The following is a 20,836-nucleotide window of genomic DNA, read 5'->3' on the forward strand; positions in this document are numbered from 1 at the left end:
ATCTTAGAAACATGGTGTCTAACCAGATCCTTACTCTGGATGGCATTACCCTGACCTCTAGTAATACTGTGAGAAATCTTGGAGTCATTTTTGATCAGGATATGTCATTCAAAGCGCATATTAAACAAATATGTAGGACTGCTTTTTTGCATTTACGCAATATCTCTAAAATCAGAAAGGTCTTGTCTCAGAGTGATGCTGAAAAACTAATTCATGCATTTATTTCCTCTAGGTTGGACTATTGTAATTCATTATTATCAGGTTGTCCTAAAAGTTCCCTAAAAAGCCTTCAGTTAATTCAAAATGCTGCAGCTAGAGTACTGACGGGGACTTTTAAGACTACTTTTAAGATTAGGCTTAAAACTTTCCTTTTTGCTAAAGCTTATAGTTAGGGCTGGATCAGGTGACCCTGAACCATCCCTTAGTTATACTGCTATAGACGTAGACTGCTGGGGGGTTCCCATGATGCACTGTTTCTTTCTCTTTTTGCTCTGTATACACCACTCTGCATTTAATCATTAGTGATCGATCTCTGCTCCCTTCCACAGCATGTCTTTTTCCTGGTTCTCTCCCTCAGCCCCAACCAGTCACAGCAGAGGACTGCCCCTCCCTGAGCCTGGTTCTGCTGGAGGTTTCTTCCTCTTAAAAGGGAGTTTTTCCTTCCCACTGTAGCCAAGTGCATGCTCACAGGGGGTCGTTTTGACCGTTGGGGTTTTACATAATTATTGTATGGCCTTGCCTTACAATATAAAGCACCTTGGGGCAACTGTTTGTTGTGATTTGGCGCTATATAAAAAAAATTAATTGATTGATTGATTAATATTATGAATGAGAAAACACAGATTGTCTGTGGGCTACAGGAGCACTCACTCTGCAACAACACAAAATTGCTCATTTCTGAAGATGAGGTCTCACTCGGTTAGATTTTCCTCAATTACAGTTTTTAACAGTTTCAACATAAATTTTAGCATATTTAACACCAACTATGAACTTTTTAAACTAACTTATAGATATTATAAATGAGAAAACACAGATTGTCTGTGGTCCAGAGGAGCACTCACTCTGCAGCGACACAAAATTGCTCATTTCTGAAGACGAGGTCGCACTAGGTTAGATTTTCTTCAGTAACAGTTTCTTACAGTTTCAACATAAATTTTAGCATATTTATTACCAACTATGAACTTTTTAACTAACTTATGAATATTATAAATGAGAAAACACAGACTGTCTATGGTCTAGAGGAGCACTCACTCTGCAAATACACAAAACTGCCCATTTCTGAAGACTCTCACTCGGTTAGCTTTTCTTCAATTACAGTTTTTAACAGTTTCAACATAAAATTTAGCATATTTATTACCAACTATTAACTTTTTAAAATAACTTATGAATATTATAAAGGTGTTACTCAAAGACATGACAACAGGTTGTTTCCTTTAATGCTGTACATTTAACTGCAGTCAATAAATTAAAAAATTGTTGGTTGCAGAGACGCACCGGTGGTATTTTGTTCCCTATATTAAATATCATGTTATTCAAGACTTAAACTCAGTTATCTTCTAATTTTTACCACATTATTATATGTCAAATTCTTGGCTGTTGATTGTGACTGAAAGATTACGACACCCACCAACGAGGAAGTCATCTGTCGAGGATGTTAACCCCCCAAACAATAATTATTGATTTTACAGTCCCAAGAATTACAAATAAATCAGTTTCTTATATCAACCACTAGCTCTGCCAGCAACATAAGGCAGTAATATGGAATATTAAGTCCGGCCTCCTCAACAACTGGGGAGTGTCACCCGAGTCAAGCCCATTACGTGATAATCACCCTTCACAAAAAAATAAAAAAAAAATAAAACTGAGGGTAAATATAACTGTTCTCATGATGAATTTTACATGAACACTAAGAATGTGAATGAATACATATACAAACTTTAACTTCAACTATCAAAATACATTTAACAGCAACAAAATTTGGCAGTTTTGGTTTGATTCACATCCAAACATTTAAACCAGAGATTACCAGCCCTGTTCCTGGACAGCATCTGCTCTGCATGTTTTCCACCTCTACCTACTCAAGTCAAGTCACATCTGCCTTCCAGCTCACTGACATACATTTAAACAATGCACTGCTTGGATCGAGCCACCACCCTCCTTCTTCCTTCCTTTATCTCCTTCTAACTTATTCTTTGAATGGAACAAGCCAGCTTGCAGGTCCATTACTGCCACCTATTGGACTGGAGTGTGAATTTAGTGTGTTGCGTGACTGTAATCCTTTTCATTTTTAAAGCATCCAAGAACTGGCACCTTTGTGCAGCTTAAATGCCCCAGGATGAAAACATTTATTGAATTTAAATCAATATGACAGATATCCTCATCCGAAAAGTATTGACAGTGTATCACTTTTTTCCACATTTTTTGTTACAACCTAATTCCAAAATGGATGAAATGATTTTTTTTTCCTCAAAATTCTACACACAGAACCCCGTAATGACAATGTGAAAAGTTTTTTTTGTTTTAGATTTTTGTTGCAAAATTATTAAAAAACAAACAAACAAACAAAAAAAATCACATGTACATAAGTATTCACAACCTTTGCCATGAAGTACAAAACTGAGCTCAGGTGCATCCTGTTTCCACTGATCATCCTTTAGCTGTTTTAACAGCTTAAATGGAGCTGTCGAAACCCCACATTGCTACAGGCCAAACAAGTCTGTGCTGAGCCACTGCAAAAATGTTTCATGGAGCTTGTGAAAATCCAGATTATGATCCCTGGTGGAGATAATGAATACTTCATGGTTTTAATAAAATTTAAGATAAATGTAGCCACAGTTTATCATTGCTCAATGAGGGTGACTTTCACAGATTAATTTGGGCCCCCAGAATTTTAATAAGTAAACAAATCGAATTGCATTCAGCCATTCCTGATTGTTTAGTAAATATTTCACTTGGGCAAATTGTATCTGGGGCCTCCAGGGCAAAACATCACCAAAATGCCACAATTGCCCCCTCCTAACAGCACATTTTGTAATTTATTGTTAAATCTGACATATTCCACTAAATCTTCTCCTCCTTCTTTGGTGGTGGCTCGATCGGAGCAGTGTGACCTTAAAAGTCTGGATGTGAGCCAGAAGGCACGATGGCCACGTGATAAACACCAACTTGGCTGTGAAACCAAAACGGCCAAATTTTGTTGCTGTTAATGAATTTTTGATAGTTGAAGTTCAAAGTTTGTACATGTATTCATTCAGGTTTTAGTGTTCATGTAAAATTCATCATCATGAGAACAGAGGGCGCTGCCACTCTGCTTCAGATGCATTTGACAGCAACATGGAACATTAATTATATTATCCTCAATTTTATTATTATTCTTTATTTTTTTCCTTTTTTGTTAAGGGCGATTATCACTTAATGGGCTTGACTCAGGTTATAGTTGTTGACGAGGCCGAACTTAATGTTCCATATTTCTGCCTTATGTAGACGGCAGAGCTAGTGGTTTTTATAAGAAACTGATTTCTTCTTTTATTTTTGTAATTCTTGTGGCTGTAAAATCAGTGATTGTTCTTTGGGGGGCGGGGGGTAACATATTGGGAAGATGACCTGTTCGTTGGTGAGTGTCATAATCTTGTCAGTCACAGTTAACAGCCACAATGTGACATATATTCTTATGTGATTCTAAGTGAAAAAAAATGTGGTAACAATGAGACGATAACTATTTCAAGTCTTGAACAACAAAAATACCCCTGGCAGGTCTCTGCAACCTACAATCTTCAATAAATTAACTGCACTTAAATGTACAGCATTAAATGGAAAAACTCATTGGGTATCGTTCAGAAGAACTGAAGCAAATCCAGATTGGTTTGGATTCAATTTATTTGGCAAAAAAGTACATGTACATAAAATACATAAAACAACCACACTGAGGATCACATGGGAAAACATAAAACCTCTTTCATGGCAAAACATGATTCAGCAGAATGAAATCTACATTATCATATACCTATAAATGATACGCCAATATGATTGGATAAAACACAAAAGATAAATAGCAATACACTGTTTTCGCGGACGGGTAATATTTTTCATACCACCCGAGTAATCAGCCAATCTGGACAGCGGCGCGGCGCCACAACGAAGAGGCGCGGGTCAGAGGAACTGTGAAATACTGGTGAGTCACTATTAATAATTTCTTACGTGTCCAACCTCATAGATTGAAAGTTAAAATTAAATTTGTTAGTTCTAAAAGCCATCATAATTATTTATAGGAAAACGTTCTATTTTTTTTAGACTAAGGTTTGAACTTTGAGTGTTTACACAGGAGAGAAAAGTGAGAAAATGTTAATGGCTGGCTGTTTGAGAAAAGTGTATAAAGTGTGTAGTGAGGGGTTTTACAGTCTTAAAACATCTATAATAGTTGTAAAAAATAACGCTGACTACTTTGCAGATTTCACCTATCGCAGGTTATTTTTAGAACGTAACTCCCGCAATAAATGAGGGACCACTGTATATGATAAAATCGTTGTCAAGATGTTCAATGAATATGGCTTTTTACACCCTTCAGAAAACCATACAACATTTATCATTTATACACCCTTCAGAAATAAAGCTATATTCATTGGTGAACAACTTGATAACTGATAATCTATTGGTTGGTGATATTGTCACGAAAATTGCAAAATGTCCGTCATGGGAGCACAAATTTATTCTAATACATTCCGTGAAGGCTGCACGAAATAAAAGTGAAGCGGTGGAGTCGGGGGGTACTTATGGTCAGGAGAAGGAGTGGGGTTAGGTTATGGGTGTTATAGATGAAATGTGATACTGGGCTGTCCATGTGATCCTTTGGGAGGGAGACAGGAAAATAAACATGAATAAATACTAGACCAGCCACAAACGAAAACAAAACAAATTATGGACACACACACACACACACACACACACACACACACACACACACACACACACACACACACACACACACACACACACACACACACACACACACATAAGCAGTATAGCAGTCAGCACCACGGACAGCAGCCAAACTAACCTAACTCATACCTTAAGAGTTTAACTAACAGCACCGTGGACAACAGCTACGTTTACCTCATTCATACCTGTAACAGTTAACTGTCCACATCAGTGACAACAGGGTGATTCTATGGTAACGGAATTACAATCGGAGCATATTTTTATGGGGAGCTAAAATATGGCCAGATTTTCCCGTCATCGTAATTCCGTTACCATAGAATCACCCAACACCAAAATTAACCTCATTCACACCTGTAACATTTAACTGCCAAAACCGTGGACAGCAGACAAACTAAGCTCATTCATACCTGTAACAGTTTAACTGTCAAAACCGTGGACAGCAGACAAACTAACCTCATTCATACCTGTAACGGTTTAACTGTCAAAACCGTGGACAGCAGACAAACTAACCTAATTCATACCTGCAACTACCTCATTCATACCTGCAACTGTGTAACTGTCAAAACCGTGGACAGCAGACAAACTAAGCTCATTCATACCTGTAACGGTTTAACTGTCAAAACCGTGGACAGCAGACAAACTAACCTAATTCATACCTGCAACTGTGTATCTGTCAACATTGTGGACAGCAGACAAACTAACCTCATTCATACCGGCAACTGTGCAACTGTCAAAACCATGGACAGCAGACAAACTGGCCTTGAACACAGCAGTGGGAGAATACTGGTCATTCCCGAGAACCGAGGAGAACATCTGTCCACAGGAGGATGTCATGAACCATCCATGCGTGACAGTGCCAGCCACTACCTCTTTGATGGCATGGAATGCGTGGACATTACATATTTCATCCTGCAGGAATTCATTCTACAAGTGGGTGACTGCCCTGTTCAGAGTATTGGTCCTGTTTAATTTTTTTCTCCTCAGTGGAGCCATGTTGGGCATTGTTATTATTTATTTATTAATATTTTATCATTATTTACAGGGTGTTCCTAACTAGATAGTCAGGGGAATGTCTACAGCATAGGTGTCAAACTGATTCCATAAAGGGCCAAGAGGGTGCAGGTTTCTTTGTAACCACAAACTCCACCAGGTGATTTCTCTGATGAACTCTTCCCATCTGCTCAAAGTGATGTTCCTCAGTGAAATCACTTGGTGGAGTTTGTGGTTACAAAGAAAACCTGCACCCCCTTGGCCCTTTCTGGAATCAGTTTGACACCTATGGTCTACGGCATCCAGTCACATGGATAATAGAAGGATAAGATGAGGTTAATACCAGCTGAGCACTTTGTGGTGTAGCGTGTCATTTGTACCACTTCATTGAATTTGTTGCTTATTCGTGTGTTTGGTTGCTAATTCACATCTCCAACAACTCTCCAACAGTCGCACTCGGTGAGATACTAGCCTAACACAGGAAGCACCAGGATTCTAAAGTCTTGGACCATCTTTATTCTGTGACCTTTGATCTCATGACTTGATAAGATCTTCCCAAGCATCTTTGGATCTCAAATACAGAAGACCCAGAGACATGAACATCACTGCTGAGAAAACTGATTGTGTTTACAACGTCAACACATTCACCACATACAGATACATGTCTGATGGCCAAGTCCTGGAAGTCACTGAAAGATGGGATCTTGGTCTGTATCCAGGACCATCACAAACCCAAATCAGCTTCTCAATTGATGTCATCAGAATATCCATTGATTCTGTAAAGATCACAACATTGTCAGGGGAGGTGATGGTCTAGTGGTTAAAGCGTCGGGCTTGAGACCAGAGGATCCTCGGTTCAGATGACCAAGGCCCCTTGGGCAAGGTCCTTGATGCTTAATCCCCTAGTTGTTCCCGGTGCGTAGTGAGTACCTTGTATGGCAGCACCCTGACATCGGGGTGAATGTGAGGCATTATTGTAAAGCGCTTTGAGCATATGATGCAGATGGAAAAGTGCTATATAAATGCATATAAATATATAAATAAATACGAGACTAGACATGAACAAACAAAAATTAAATACCGTCAAACATACAGACCAAAATCAGAGTTTCAGAGGAATTTATTTGCAAATAAGTTAATGTTGTACAACAACAGTAACAATAAGAAGAAACATAAGGCATGACAGAATCCCACAGCTCTGTTTTTGGTCATTGTGGTGTTTAACAACACTGGCACTCTGCAGATGATTGTACCCCTCTGCCAGATCTTTACCTTTACTGGTTATGATGAATGTCTGAAGGGAGTCCACCTCCCCCAAAGTCCTGTGTTTCTAACCCCAAAGTTCCTCCATTAATTTAGACATTTCCAAAACATGCCACCAAAGATCCAAGGACGAGTCCAACCCCCAGAAGAAGACAACCCTTATAGCTGATGTTTGTAGCAAGGGGTTTCTTCTGGTAGATCTTCTCTTGGGTTGCAGAGTCCTTCCTAAACCTCTCATTTCTGTTCTACCAGACATTTCCAGAGATGGTTCATGACTTCTTCCATGTCTGGGGAGAAGGCTAGACCTTTGGTCTTAGTTCCTTCCAGTCGGTTTCCAGTTGCTCTGCTGTGGATTCCTCTGTGGATGAGTGGATCCCTCTGCCACCATCTTTGGGTCTTTCCCTAATGGCATTCATCAGAACCAGCGAAGGGAGTCTTTTCACCACAAATTCCAGTCTTTATAACTCCAAATCACACCATAATTTCAGAAGTTTCCAAAACGTCCCACCAAAAATCCAGCGACAAGTCCAACCCCCAGAAGAACACAGCCCATATAGCTCCTGTTTTTGGCAGCAGCTCTCTTCTGGCAGATCTCCTCAAGGTCTTGCAGGTCCTTTCTAAAACTCTCCTTCTGCTGTTCCACCCGTTTCTGGTAACAGTTCTGAATTTCTTCGATTTGTTTTTCCATCTCTGGTCTTAATTCTTTCTGGTAGGTTTCCAGCTGCTCTGCTGTCAGGACCTCAGCATCTTTGACCTCCTTCAAGAGCTGGAGTTGACGCCTCTTGATCCGCCTGATCTCCAGCTCTTTTTTCTTCAGGAGCTCCTCAAGATGTCCAAGTCTCTTCTGAAGTGTCAGACATTCACTCAGCTTCTGCATCTCTTCGTGGTGATGAGCAGAACTGGTCCTCAGCTGATGAGTGGATTCCTCTGCTGTCACCTTGGATCTTTGCGTTTGCTGTTTCTGATAATATCTCCAAGGAGTTACTGATGTGTGGATAATTCTGGTCACAAGGACACTGTATTGTCTTGAACACTCAGTTATGTGAAGCGGAAATCCTTTGTGTGAACAAAAGCACCATGAGCTTTATGTGCTTTTATGACATCACAAAGTACTATGAGCTTAAATGTGCCTTTCTGACATCAAAGTACAGAGCATTAATGTGCCTTTATGACCACAAAGTACACTGAGCATCAATTTGCCTTTATGACAGCTATACACGGGAAACTACAAACCCCAAAACTTAGTCAGTGTAACATTTGAGGGATATTTGTCACCCTCTTATGTGCTTGGTGCATATAAATACTCACAAAGATGAAAATCTCCCAAGGTTCAAAACACTTGAGAGCAAACAATGTGCTGATGACAACTGACTGGATTCCCCAATAGATTGTCTATGGTCTAGCGGAGCACTCACTCTGCAACAACACAAATTGCTAATTTCTGAAGACGGGGTCTCACTGGTTAGCTTTTCTTCAATTACAGTTTTTAACAGTTTCAATGTAAATTTGAGCATATTTATTACCATCGATGAACTTTTTTTTTTTTTAACTAACTTATGATTACCCTCTCTGCAGCTTCTCTCCCCCTGCCATCCCCTCATTACCCCATCCCCGTAGAGACGGTGCCTGCTCCCAGACTACCAATAACCAGCAAAAATCTATTTAAGCATAAAATTCAAAACGAAAAAATATATAGCACCTTAACTGCACCACAGACTAAAACAGTTAAATGTGTCTATTAAACATAGGTCTCTCTCTTCTAAGTCCCTGTTGGAAATGATATAATATTGATCACACATATTGATTTATTCTGCTTACAGAAACCTGGTTACAGCAGGATGAATATGTTAGTTTAAATGAGTCAACACCCCAGAGTCAACACTAACTGTCAGAATGCTCGTAGCATGGGCCGGGTGCTGAGGATTAGCAGCAATCTTCCATTCCATCCAGCTTATTAATTAATCAAAAAACCCAGGACAGGAGCTTTAATTCATTTGAAAGCTTGACCTCTTAGTCTTGTCCATCCAAATTGGAAGTCCAAAAAACAGTTTTATTTGTTATTATCTATCGTCCACCTGGTCGTTACTGTGAGTTCTCTGTGAATTTTCAGACTTTTTGTCTGACTTAGTGCTTAGCTCAGATAAGATAATTATAGTGGGGGCGTTTTACATCCACACAGATGCTGAGAATGACAGCCTCAACACTGCATTTAATCTATTATTAGACTCTACTGGCTTTGCTCAAAAAGTAAATGAGTCCCATCCCCCACTTTAATCATATCTTAGATCTTGTTCGACTTATGGTATGGAAATAGAAGACTTAACAGTATTCCCTGAAAACTCCCTTCTGTCTGACCATTTCTTAATAACATTTACATTTACTCTGATGGACTACCCAGCAGTGGGGAATAAGTTTCATTACACTAGAAGTCTTTCAGAAAGCGCTGTAACTAGGTTTAACGATATGATTCCTTCTTTATGTTCTCTAATGCCATATACCAACACAGTGCAGAGTAGCTACCTAAACTCTGTAAGTGAGATAGAGTATCTCGTCAATAGTTTTACATCCTCATGAAGACAACTTTGGATGCTGTAGCCTCCTCTAAAATGACAGCTTTAAATCAGAAGTGCCTGACTCCGTGGTATAACTCACAAACTCGTAGCTTAAAGCAGATAACCCGTAATTTGGAGAGGAAATGGCGTCTCACTAATTTAGAAGATCTTCACTTAGCCTGGAAAAAGAGTCTGTTGCTCTATAAAAAAGCCCTCCGTAAAGCTAGGACATCTTTCTACTCATCACTAATTGAAGAAAATAAGAACAACCCCAGGTTTCTTTTCAGCACTGTAGCCAGGCTGACAAAGAGTCAGAGCTCTATTGAGCTGAGTATTCCATTAACTTTAACTAGTAATGACTTCATGACTTTCTTTGCTAACAAAATTTAACTATTAGAGAAAAAATTACTCATAACCATCCCAAAGACGTATCGTTATCTTTGGCTGCTTTCAGTGATGCCGGTATTTGGTTAGACTCTTTCTCTCCGATTGTTCTGTCTGAGTTTATTTTCATTAGTTACTTCATCCAAAGCATCAACATGTTATTAGACCCATTCCTACCAGGCTGCTCAAGGAAGCCCTACCATATTTAATGCTTCGATCCTTAAATATGATCATCTATCTTGTTAGTTGGCTATGTACCACAGGCTTTTAAGGTGGCAGTAATTAAACCATTAATTAAAAAGCCATCACTTGACCCAGCTATCTTAGCTAATTATAGGCCAATCTCCAACCTTCCTTTTCCTCCTCAAAAATTCTTGAAAGGGTAGTTGTAAAACAGCTAACTGATCATCTGCAGAGGAATGGTCTATTTGAAGAGTTTCAGTCAGGTTTTAGAATTCATCATAGTACAGAAACAGCATTAGTGAAGGTACAAATGATCTTCTTATGGCCTCGGACAGTGGACTCATCTCTGTGCTTGTTCTGTTAGACCTCAGTGCTGCTTTTGATACTGTTGACCATAAAATTTTATTACAGAGATTAGAGCATGCCATAGGTATTAAAGGCACTGCGCTGCAGTGGTTTGAATCATATTTGTCTAATAGATTACAATTTGTTCATGTAAATGGGGAATCTTCTTCACAGACTAAATATGGAGTTCCACAAGGTTCTGTGCTAGGACCAATTTTATTCACTTTATACATGCTTCCCTTAGGCAGTATTATTAGACGGTATTGCTTAAATTTTCATTGTTACGCAGATGATACCCAGCTTTATCTATCCATGAAGCAGAGGACACACACCATTTAGCTAAACTGCAGGATTGTCTTACAGACATAAAGACATGGATGACCTCTAATTTCCTGCTTTTAAACAAAGATAAAACTGAAGTTATTGTACTTGGCCCCACAAATCTTAGAAACATGGTGTCTAACCAGATCCTTACTCTGGATGGCATTACCCTGACCTCTAGTAATACTGTGAGAAATCTTGGAGTCATTTTTGATCAGGATATGTCATTCAAAGCGCATATTAAACAAATATGTAGGACTGCTTTTTTGCATTTACGCAATATCTCTAAAATCAGAAAGGTCTTGTCTCAGAGTGATGCTGAAAAACTAATTCATGCATTTATTTCCTCTAGGCTGGACTATTGTAATTCATTATTATCAGGTTGTCCTAAAAGTTCCCTAAAAAGGCCTTCAGTTAATTCAAAATGCTGCAGCTAGAGTACTGACGGGGACTTTTAAGACTACTTTTAAGATTAGGCTTAAAACTTTCCTTTTTGCTAAAGCTTATAGTTAGGGCTGGATCAGGTGACCCTGAACCATCCCTTAGTTATACTGCTATAGACGTAGACTGCTGGGGGGTTCCCATGATGCACTGTTTCTTTCTCTTTTGCTCTGTATACACCACTCTGCATTTAATCATTAGTGATCGATCTCTGCTCCCTTCCACAGCATGTCTTTTTCCTGGTTCTCTCCCTCAGCCCCAACCAGTCCCAGCAGAGGACTGCCCTCCCTGAGCCTGGTTCTGCTGGAGGTTTCTTCCTCTTAAAAGGGAGTTTTTTCCTTCCCACTGTAGCCAAGTGCTTGCTCACAGGCGGTCGTTTTGACCGTTGGGGTTTTACATAATTATTGTATGGCCTTGCCTTAAAATATAAAGCACCTTGGGGCAACTGTTTGTTGTGATTTGGTGCTATATAAAAAAAATTAATTGATTGATTGATTAATATTATGAATGAGAACACACAGATTGTCTGTGGGCTACAGGAGCACTCACTCTGCAACAACACAAAATTGCTCATTTCTGAAGATGAGGTCTCACTCGGTTAGATTTTCCTCAATTACAGTTTTTAACAGTTTCAACATACATTTTAGCATATTTAACACCAACTATGAACTTTTTAAACTAACTTATAGATATTATAAATGAGAAAACACAGATTGTCTGTGGTCCAGAGGAGCACTCACTCTGCAGCGACACAAAATTGCTCATTTCTGAAGACGAGGTCGCACTAGGTTAGATTTTCTTCAGTAACAGTTTCTTACAGTTTCAACATAAATTTTAGCATATTTATTACCAACTATGAACTTTTTAACTAACTTATGAATATTATAAATGAGGAAAACACAGATTGTCTATGGTCTAGAGGAGCACTCACTCTGCAAATACACAAACTGCCCATTTCTGAAGACTCTCACTCGGTTAGCTTTTCTTCAATTACAGTTTTTAACAGTTTCAACATAAAATTTAGCATATTTATTACCAACTATTAACTTTTTAAAATAACTTATGAATATTATAAAGGTGTTACTCAAAGACATGACAACAGGTTGTTTCCTTTAATGCTGTACATTTAACTGCAGTCAATAAATTAAAAAATTGTTGGTTGCAGAGACGCACCGGTGGTATCTTGTTCCCTATATTAAATATCATGTTATTCAAGACTTAAACTCAGTTATCTTCTAATTTTTACCACATTATTATATGTCAAATTCTTGGCTGTTGATTGTGACTGAAAGATTACGACACCCACCAACGAGGAAGTCATCTGTCGAGGATGTTAACCCCCCAAACAATAATTATTGATTTTACAGTCCCAAGAATTACAAATAAATCAGTTTCTTATATCAACCACTAGCTCTGCCAGCAACATAAGGCAGTAATATGGAATATTAAGTCCGGCCTCCTCAACAACTGGGGAGTGTCACCCGAGTCAAGCCCATTACGTGATAATCACCCTTCACAAAAAATTAAAAAAAAATAAAACTGAGGGTAATATAACTGTTCTCATGATGAATTTTACATGAACACTAAGAATGTGAATGAATACATATACAAACTTTAACTTCAACTATCAAAATACGTTTAAACAGCAACAAAATTTGGCAGTTTTGGTTTGATTCACATCCAAACATTTAAACCAGAGATTACCAGCCCTGCTCCTGGACAGCATCTGCTCTGCATGTTTTCCACCTCTACCTACTCAAGTCAAGTCACATCTGCCTTCCAGCTCACTGACATACATTTAAACAATGCACTGCTTGGATCGAGCCACCACCCTCCTTCTTCCTTCCTTTATCTCCTAACTTATTCTTTGAATGGAACAAGCCAGCTTGCAGGTCCATTACTGCCACCTATTGGACTGGAGTGTGAATTTAGTGTGTTGCGTGACTGTAATCCTTTTCATTTTTAAAGCATCCAAGAACTGGCACCTTTGTGCAGCTTAAATGCCCCAGGATGAAAACATTTATTGAATTTAAATCAATATGACAGATATCCTCATCCGAAAAGTATTGACAGTGTATCACTTTTTTCCACATTTTTTGTTACAACCTAATTCCAAAATGGATGAAATGATTTTTTTTCCTCAAAATTCTACACACAGAACCCCGTAATGACAATGTGAAAAGTTTTTTTTTGTTTTAGATTTTTGTTGCAAAATTATTAAAAAACAAACAAACAAACAAAAAAAATCACATGTACATAAGTATTCACAACCTTTGCCATGAAGTACAAAACTGAGCTCAGGTGCATCCTGTTTCCACTGATCATCCTTTAGCTGTTTTAACAGCTTAAATGGAGCTGTCGAAACCCCACATTGCTACAGGCCAAACAAGTCTGTGCTGAGCCACTGCAAAAATGTTTCATGGAGCTTGTGAAAATCCAGATTATGATCCCTGGTGGAGATAATGAATACTTCATGGTTTTAATAAAATTTAAGATAAATGTAGCCACAGTTTATCATTGCTCAATGAGGGTGACTTTCACAGATTAATTTGGGCCCCCAGAATTTTAATAAGTAAACAAATCGAATTGCATTCAGCCATTCCTGATTGTTTAGTAAATATTTCACTTGGGCAAATTGTATCTGGGGCCTCCAGGGCAAAACATCACCAAAATGCCACAATTGCCCCCTCCTAACAGCACATTTTGTAATTTATTGTTAATCTGACATATTCCACTAAATCTTCTCCTCCTTCTTTGGTGGTGGCTCGATCGGAGCAGTGTGACCTTAAAAGTCTGGATGTGAGCCAGAAGGCACGATGGCCACGTGATAAACACCAGCTTGGCTGTGAAACCAAAACGGCCAAATTTTGTTGCTGTTAAATGAATTTTGATAGTTGAAGTTCAAAGTTTGTACATGTATTCATTCAGGTTTTAGTGTTCATGTAAAATTCATCATCATGAGAACAGAGGGCGCTGCCACTCTGCTTCAGATGCATTTGACAGCAACATGGAACATTAATTATATTATCCTCAATTTTATTATTATTCTTTATTTTTTTCCTTTTTTGTTAAGGGCAATTATCACTTAATGGGCTTGACTCAGGTTATAGTTGTTGACGAGGCCGAACTTAATGTTCCATATTTCTGCCTTATGTAGACGGCAGAGCTAGTGGTTTTTATAAGAAACTGATTTCTTCTTTTATTTTTGTAATTCTTGTGGCTGTAAAATCAGTGATTGTTCTTTGGGGGGCGGGGGGTAACATATTGGGAAGATGACCTGTTCGTTGGTGTGTGTCATAATCTTGTCAGTCACAGTTAACAGCCAACAATGTGACATATATTCTTATGTGATTCTAAGTGAAAAAAAATGTGGTAACAATGAGACGATAACTATTTCAAGTCTTGAACAACAAAAATACCCCTGGCAGGTCTCTGCAACCTACAATCTTCAATAAATTAACTGCACTTAAATGTACAGCATTAAATGGAAAAACTCATTGGGTATCGTTCAGAAGAACTGTGAAGCAGATCCAGATTGGTTTGGATTCAATTTATTTGGCAAAAAAGTACATGTACATAAAATACATAAAACAACCACACTGAGGATCACATGGGAAAACATAAACCTCTTTCATGGCAAAACATGATTCAGCAGAATGAAATCTACATTATCATATACCTATAAATGATACGCCAATATGATTGGATAAAACACAAAAGAATAAATAGCAATACACTGTTTTCGCGGACGGGTAATATTTTTCATACCACCCGAGTAATCAGCCAATCTGGACAGCGGCGCGGCGCCACAACGAAGAGGCGCGGTCAGAGGAACTGTGAAATACTGGTGAGTCACTATTAATAATTTCTTACGTGTCCAACCTCATAGATTGAAAGTTAAAATTAAATTTGTTAGTTCTAAAAGCCATCATAATTATTTATAGGAAAACGTTCTATTTTTTTTAGACTAAGGTTTGAACTTTGAGTGTTTACACAGGAGAGAAAAGTGAGAAAATGTTAATGGCTGGCTGTTTTGAGAAAAGTGTATAAAGTGTGTAGTGAGGGGTTTTACAGTCTTAAAACATCTATAATAGTTGTAAAAAATAACGCTGACTACTTTGCAGATTTCACCTATCGCAGGTTATTTTTAGAACGTAACTCCCGCAATAAATGAGGGACCACTGTATATGATAAAATCGTTGTCAAGATGTTCAATGAATATGGCTTTTTACACCCTTCAGAAAACCATACAACATTTATCATTTATACACCCTTCAGAAATAAAGCTATATTCATTGGTGAACAACTTGATAACTGATAATCTATTGGTTGGTGATATTGTCACGAAAATTGCAAAATGTCCGTCATGGGAGCACAAATTTATTCTAATACATTCCGTGAAGGCTGCACGAAAATAAAAGTGAAGCGGTGGAGTCGGGGGTACTTATGGTCAGGAGAAGGAGTGGGGTTAGGTTATGGGTGTTATAGATGAAATGTGATACTGGGCTGTCCATGTGATCCTTTGGGAGGGAGACAGGAAAATAAACATGAATAAATACTAGACCAGCCACAAACGAAAACAAAACAAATTATGGACACACACACACACACACACACACACACACACACACACACACACACACACATATAAGCAGTATAGCAGTCAGCACCACGGACAGCAGCCAAACTAACCTAACTCATACCTTAAGAGTTTAACTAACAGCACCGTGGACAACAGCTACGTTTACCTCATTCATACCTGTAACAGTTTAACTGTCCACATCAGTGACAACAGGGTGATTCTATGGTAACGAAATTACAATCGGAGCATATTTTTTATGGGAGCTAAAATATGGCCAGATTTTCCCGTCATCGTAATTCCGTTACCATAGAATCACCCAACACCAAAATTAACCTCATTCACACCTGTAACATTTTAACTGCCAAAACCGTGGACAGCAGACAAACTAAGCTCATTCATACCTGTAACAGTTTAACTGTCAAAACCGTGGACAGCAGACAAACTAACCTCATTCATACCTGTAACGGTTTAACTGTCAAAACCGTGGACAGCAGACAAACTAACCTAATTCATACCTGCAACTACCTCATTCATACCTGCAACTGTGTAACTGCCAAAACCGTGGACAGCAGACAAACTAAGCTCATTCATACCTGTAACAGTTTAACTGTCAAAACCGTGGACAGCAGACAAACTAACCTCATTCATACCTGTAACGGTTTAACTGTCAAAACCGTGGACAGCAGACAAACTAACCTAATTCATACCTGCAAACTGTGTATCTGTCAACATTGTGGACAGCAGACAAACTAACCTCATTCATACCGGCAACTGTGCAACTGTCAAAACCATGGACAGCAGACAAACTGGCCTTGAACACAGCAGTGGGAGAATACTGGTCATTCCCGAGAACCGAGGAGGACATCTGTCCACAGGAGGATGTCATGAACCATCCATGCGTGACAGTGCCAGCCACTACCTCTTTGATGGCATGGAATGCGTGGACATTACATATTTCATCCTGCAGGAATTCATTCTACAAGTGGGTGACTGCCCTGTTCAGAGTATTGGTCCTGTTTAATTTTTTTCTCCTCAGTGGAGCCATGTTGGGCATTGTTATTATTTATTATTAATATTTATCATTATTTACAGGGGTGTTCCTAACTAGATAGTCAGGGGAATGTCTACAGCATAGGTGTCAAACTGATTCCATAAAGGGCCAAGAGGGTGCAGGTTTTCTTTGTAACCACAAACTCCACCAGGTGATTTCTCTGATGAACTCTTCCCATCTGCTCAAAGTGATGTTCCTCAGTGAAATCACTTGGTGGAGTTTGTGGTTACAAAGAAAACCTGCACCCCCTTGGCCCTTTCTGGAATCAGTTTGACACCTATGGTCTACGGCATCCAGTCACATGGATAATAGAAGGATAATATGAGGTTAATACCAGCTGAGCACTTTGTGTGTAGCGTGTCATTTGTACCACTTCATTGAATTTGTTGCTTATTCGTGTGTTTGGTTGCTAATTCACATCTCCAACAACTCTCCAACAGTCGCACTCGGTGAGATACTAGCCTAACACAGGAAGCACCAGGATTCTAAAGTCTTGGACCATCTTTATTCTGTGACCTTTGATCTCATGACTTGATAAGATCTTCCCAAGCATCTTTGGATCTCAAATACAGAAGACCCAGAGACATGAACATCACTGCTGAGAAAACTGATTGTGTTACAACGTCAACACATTCACCACATACAGATACATGTCTGATGGCCAAGTCCTGGAAGTCACTGAAAGATGGGATCTTGGTCTGTATCCAGGACCATCACAAACCCAAATCAGCTTCTCAATTGATGTCATCAGAATATCCATTGATTCTGTAAAGATCACAACATTGTCAGGGGAGGTGATGGTCTAGTGGTTAAAGCGTCGGGCTTGAGACCAGAGGATCCTCGGTTCAGATGACCAAGGCCCCTTGGGCAAGGTCCTTGATGCTTAATCCCCTAGTTGTTCCCGGTGCGTAGTGAGTACCTTGTATGGCAGCACCCTGACATCGGGGTGAATGTGAGGCATTATTGTAAAGCGCTTTGAGCATATGATGCAGATGGAAAAGTGCTATATAAATGCATATAAATATATAAATAAATACGAGACTAGACATGAACAAACAAAAATTAAATACCGTCAAACATACAGACCAAAATCAGAGTTTCAGAGGAATTTATTTGCAAATAAGTTAATGTTGTACAACAACAGTAACAATAAGAAGAAACATAAGGCATGACAGAATCCCACAGCTCTGTTTTTGGTCATTGTGGTGTTTAACAACACTGGCACTCTGCAGATGATTGTACCCCTCTGCCAGATCTTTACCTTTACTGGTTATGATGAATGTCTGAAGGGAGTCCACCTCCCCCAAAGTCCTGTGTTTCTAACCCCAAAGTTCCTCCATTAATTTAGACATTTCCAAAACATGCCACCAAAGATCCAAGGACGAGTCCAACCCCCAGAAGAAGACACGCTTATAGCTGATGTTTGTAGCAGGGGTTTCTTCTGGTAGATCTTCTCTTGGGTTGCAGAGTCCTTCCTAAACCTCTCATTTCTGTTCTACCAGACATTTCCAGAGATGGTTCATGACTTCTTCCATGTCTGGGGAGAAGGCTTAGACCTTTGGTCTTAGTTCCTTCCAGTCGGTTTCCAGTTGCTCTGCTGTGGATTCCTCTGTGGATGAGTGGATCCCTCTGCCACCATCTTTGGGTCTTTCCCTAATGGCATTCATCAGAACCAGCGAAGGGAGTCTTTTCACCACAAATTCCAGTCTTTATAACTCCAAAATCACACCATAATTTCAGAAGTTTCCAAAACGTCCCACCAAAAATCCAGCGACAAGTCCAACCCCCAGAAGAACACAGCCCATATAGCTCCTGTTTTGGCAGCAGCTCTCTTCTGGCAGATCTCCTCAAGGTCTTGCAGGTCCTTTCTAAACTTCTCCTTCTGCTGTTCCACCCGTTTCTGGTAACAGTTCTGAATTTCTTCGATTTGTTTTTCCATCTCTGGTCTTAATTCTTTCTGGTAGGTTTCCAGCTGCTCTGCTGTCAGGACCTCAGGCATCTTTGACCTCCTTCAAGAGCTGGAGTTGACGCCTCTTGATCCGCCTGATCTCCAGCTCTTTTTTCTTCAGGAGCTCCTCAAGATGTCCAAGTCTCTTCTGAAGTGTCAGACATTCACTCAGCTTCTGCATCTCTTCGTGGTGATGAGCAGAACTGGTCCTCAGCTGATGAGTGGATTCCTCTGCTGTCACCTTTGGATCTTTGCGTTTGCTGTTTCTGATAAATATCTCCAAGGAGTACTGATGTGTGATAATTCTGGTCACAAGGACACTGTTATTGTCTTGAACACTCAGTTATGTGAAGCTGAAATCCTTTGTGTGACAAAAGCACCATGAGCTTTATGTGCTTTTATGACATCACAAAGTACTATGAGCTTAAATGTGCCTTTCTGACATCAAAGTACAGAGCATTAATGTGCCTTTATGACCACAAAGTACACTGAGCATCAATTTGCCTTTATGACATGCTATACACGGGAAACTACAAACCCCAAAACTTAGTCAGTGTAACATTTGAGGGATATTTGTCACCCTCTTTATGTGCTTGGTGCATATAAATACTCACAAAGATGAAAATCTCCCAAGGTTCAAACACTTGAGAGCAAACAATGTGCTGATGACAACTGACTGGATTCCCCACATAGATTGTCTATGGTCTAGCGGAGCACTCACTCTGCAACAACACAAAATTGCTAATTTCTGAAGACGGGGTCTCACTTGGTTAGCTTTTCTTCAATTACAGTTTTTAACAGTTTCAATGTAAATTTGAGCATATTTATTACCATCGATGAACTTTTTTTTTTTTTAACTAACTTATGATTACCTCTCTGCAGCTTCTCTCCCCCTGCCATCCCCTCATTACCCCATCCCCGTAGAGACGGTGCCTGCTCCCAGACTACCAATAACCAGCAAAAATCTATTTAAGCATAAAAATTCAAAAAGAAAAAATAATATAGCACCTTCAACTGCACCACAGACTAAAACAGTTAAATGTGGTCTATTAAACATTAGGTCTCTCTCTTCTAAGTCCCTGTTGGTAAATGATATAATAATTGATCAACATATTGATTTATTCTGCCTTACAGAAACCTGGTTACAGCAGGATGAATATGTTAGTTTAAATGAGTCAACACCCCCGAGTCACACTAACTGTCAGAATGCTCGTAGCATGGGCCGGGGCGGAGGATTAGCAGCAATCTTCCATTCCAGCTTATTAATTAATCAAAAACCCAGACAGAGCTTTAATTCATTTGAAAGCTTGACTCTTAGTCTTGTCCATCCAAATTGGAAGTCCCAAAAAACCAGTTTTATTTGTTATTATCTATCGTCCACCTGGTCGTTACTGTGAGTTTCTCTGTGAATTTTCAGACTTTTTGTCTGACTTAGTGCTTAGCTCAGATAAGATAATTATAGTGGGCGATTTAACATCCCACACAGATGCTGAGAATGACAGCCTCAACACTGCATTTAATCTATTATTAGACTCTACTGGCTTTGCTCAAAAAGTAAATGGAGTCCACCCACCACTTTAATCATATCTTAGATCTTGTTCTGACTTATGGTATGGAAATAGAAGACTTAACAGTATTCCCTGAAAACTCCCTTCTGTCTGATCATTTCTTAATAACATTTACATTTACTCTGATGGACTACCCAGCAGTGGGGAATAAGTTTCATTACACTAGAAAGTCTTTCAGAAAGCGCTGTAACTAGGTTTAAGGATATGATTCCTTCTTTATGTTCTCTAATGCCATATACCAACACAGTGCAGAGTAGCTACCTAAACTCTGTA

The sequence above is a fragment of the Thalassophryne amazonica genome, chromosome 20 (genome assembly GCF_902500255.1).
Source record: "Thalassophryne amazonica chromosome 20, fThaAma1.1, whole genome shotgun sequence".
Taxonomy (NCBI): Eukaryota; Metazoa; Chordata; class Actinopteri; order Batrachoidiformes; family Batrachoididae; genus Thalassophryne; species Thalassophryne amazonica.